Source organism: Phodopus roborovskii, unplaced genomic scaffold (assembly GCF_943737965.1).
Source record: "Phodopus roborovskii unplaced genomic scaffold, PHOROB, whole genome shotgun sequence".
In the NCBI taxonomy this organism is placed as follows: domain Eukaryota; kingdom Metazoa; phylum Chordata; class Mammalia; order Rodentia; family Cricetidae; genus Phodopus; species Phodopus roborovskii.
In genome coordinates, this window is record NW_026126459.1 from 9,743,621 (window position 1) to 9,746,680 (window position 3,060).

At 55.3% G+C, this 3,060-nt stretch overlaps 1 long non-coding RNA gene across 1 annotated transcript; it reads left to right on the top strand.

The window, feature by feature from the left end:
* The first annotated feature begins 247 nt into the window (after window positions 1-247).
* LOC127225912 (uncharacterized) lies at window positions 248-2,382 on the top strand. Its single transcript, XR_007834840.1, has 3 exons — window positions 248-1,220; window positions 1,712-1,766; window positions 2,189-2,382. It is a non-coding gene; the product is annotated as an uncharacterized LOC127225912 (long non-coding RNA).
* The last annotated feature ends 678 nt before the right edge of the window (window positions 2,383-3,060 follow it).

Here is a 3,060-nt window from a genome sequence, read left to right on the forward strand (position 1 = left end):
CCTTTCTCCCTCCAGACATCCGCCTAAGCCTGAAAGGGCCACCTGCCTGCCTAGGCCTTCAACGCACCTGTCCTGGCCAGCCTGGCTCCTCCCCCAGGCACCCTGCCCACGGGTAGACACTGCAGGACTAGGGCAAGGTTGGGAGGTGGCAGCTGGCAGATGGCAGGGTGTCTGCTGACTGCTCATTGCCTGGTGACCTGTTGAGGATCGCCAATTCATGTACACTGCCTGCCCTTCCACTGGCCCTCCTCCAGCCTTGCCCCACTGGGTCCCTTTGGTTTGTTTCAGGACCCCTTTCCTGTTATCCCTTGGGAAAGGAAGCATTTATGTGAATTCCAACCCCCAGGACTGAGGCCATGCTATTGTACAGGTAGGCCTGGAACTCCCCAAGTATGGAACATGGTCTTTTCCTCACTCATTCACAAATGGCTCTGGAGATGGCCACAGACCAAGAAAGGGTGACCCTTCCTGAAGTCTTGTGGAAGCAGCATAAGTCCTCAGGGAAGGGCAGAGCTGCCTAAGAACTGAGAAGACTGTGGCAGCCATGCCCACAACCAGAACACGGAGAGACAGGTGCCTGCCACAGACCCATTTCCCTCAGGTGTCTCTCCATGCTCTGGTTGTGCCTCACCACACTCAAGCCTTGGGCAGAGCGAGGCCCCCTGGAGAGCAAGAGCTTGTGGAAAGAAACAGGAAAAACGGGTCAGTGATTCCTGGCAGAGGGGCAGTCCAGGGCAAAAGCCAGGAGGCGGGGAGGGCCTGGGAGATGGCCAAGGAGGGCAGAGGAGGCTTGCCCAGTGCATTTTTGCTGCTTTATGGGTTGGGGGCAGGGCTGATAGGCACAATGGAAAGGATCAGAGAAAGGGTGTCAGTGTGATGGATAGCTTGGCCATCTTGGGGTACAGGCAAGGCTGGCAGTCAGGGAGGGAGGGGGCTTTCCCACCCTGTGTTCTCACCAGACCCTCAATAACCAATGGCCTCATCTTCCTCTTTCTTGAGCTGTGTGGGAATAACAAGGCTTGTAACAAACCATTCTGGCTTGATGGACAGAACTAGGTAGATCCCGAGCAGAGCTTATCTCTGTGTTCCACACCCCAGGCTCTGCTCTAGAGCCCTTCAGCTGGCCAGGCTGCTCCCTCGCTGCCACCATGTCCCTGCTTGGCCCTCCATCTTTCTGCTGACTCTGCTATGATACCGTGGCCAGAATGGACTCAAAGGAGGTAAGATAGTGCCTGATTCATGGAGCAAGCCTGTGGTCTAGCAAGCCCCATCCCTCGGTCTCTGCTCTTGAGAGAGTTCAGGCACCTCTTGCCCTATGTCCTAGGGAAACTGCATCTGAGAGAGGATTAACCATCCAGTTAAGTACCACAGTGTTCATGAGGGCCAGTGTGCCTGTCCCCTCACGGTGTTTCCTCCTTCCCTCAGGACCCACAGCCAGTGGCCAGGCGGGCTGTTGGCCACCCACATAGACTTGCCCAGCCACTATGGATGAAGTTTGAGTCATAGCTTCTGTCCAGCCTGTCCAGCACAGGGTTGGTTTTAGAGGCCATTCCCTCCAAGGCTTTGCATGCAGAGTGCCACCAGGCAGAAGACAGACAGAGGAGAATGTCCCGTGCTGAGAGCTAGCAGGGTGCAGCCAGGGGAGGCATCCGGGGGCCAGGCTTTCTCCCTTCGGAAGCTGTTAATCATTGCTTTTGTTTCTAAACCCAAGCAGGTCAGGAAGAGATGCCAAATAGGAGCTTCTGCTTGCAGCTGACACCCCTGTGGTGAGTGGGGCCCCACTAGCCTTCCTTGGGAAAGTTGAGAGCCAAGGGAGACCTCAGAGTGAGAAAGGTTAGGGTTCAAACCACATCTCTGCCACTGCTCCAGGACCCCAGCTAAGATGCCTTTATCTGGGAGCCTGAACTCCCCCAAGCCTTTGACTCCCACCAGCAGATTGCCCTCAGATGATTCATCTCATCTACCCATGATGCACCATGATATGATGATCCTTGACCCCCTATCGGCTTACCCAGGCTGGACATGGTTTAACAGGGCTGCAGTTCTGTTTGTTATTGGCTCTGAGTGGAATAGGCACAGCCTCTCTCCCCTGAGTCTACACTGTCTGCAGGCATGCACCCTTCAGGTCATCCAGCCTTGAGAGCTCTCTGAAGACCTCAGAGGCAGCTGTCATCTCTCTGTCCCCCAGTGCCATCACTCAGCCCTCCAGTGTGATCCTAGTACCCCTGTGCCACCTGGGATTGATGGAGGACCTGCCAAGGAGACTTGTGCCTGGAGTGTTCCCATGCCACTCTACCTCATAGATTCTAGATCTGGATACACAATGTGGACTTAAGTCTAATGACTCCAGGGTCCTCAGACTTGCTCCTGTGATCCTTGGCTGGGACGGAGGGGAAGGGAGGGAGGGAGAGGGAGGCATGGCATCAGGTCCTGGGGTTCATGCAGAGCAAAAGCTGCCTGGCTTCCTGGGACTAGGTACAGAGCTTCCCTCTGCATTGCTGGGCAAACCTGTCTGAGGCCTGAAAGACAAAGTCCCTTCCCTTCTAAGAGCAGAGCCACCTGGGGCTAGAGACTCTGAGCCTTCTGAACCTCAGTTTCTTCACAGTGATCCTGCCTCACAACTGGAAGGTTAGACGACTCCATCCAGCCTGGTGCCTGGCTAAGAGAACTAGAGGGAGGCCTGCAGTAGAGCCTCCACGTCTATGTTGGTACCAGAGAGCAGAGAGCTATGAAAGCTTTTTACAAGTGGGGGAAGAATCCTCCTGTACATTGCTACTGCTCAACTGGGGAGGCTGTAGGCCCTGCTTATAAGATGGGCTTACTTGTCAAAGATTCCCCAGCTAGTGGCTGTAAACAGTATGTACAGGCTAACTGTTGCCCCAGAGTGGGCCTTACGTGTCCCACTACACAGTGAGTATCATGATGCTCACCAGGCTGTCTGTCCTTACCAGGGCATCCTCCCTGCTGGGCTCTGTCCAAGGCTCTGGAAGCCCCAAGCTCAGAGCCAAGCACGGAGTCCCTGCTGGCTTCAGGAAGTGCTAGTCGCCAAGGACAGACTGG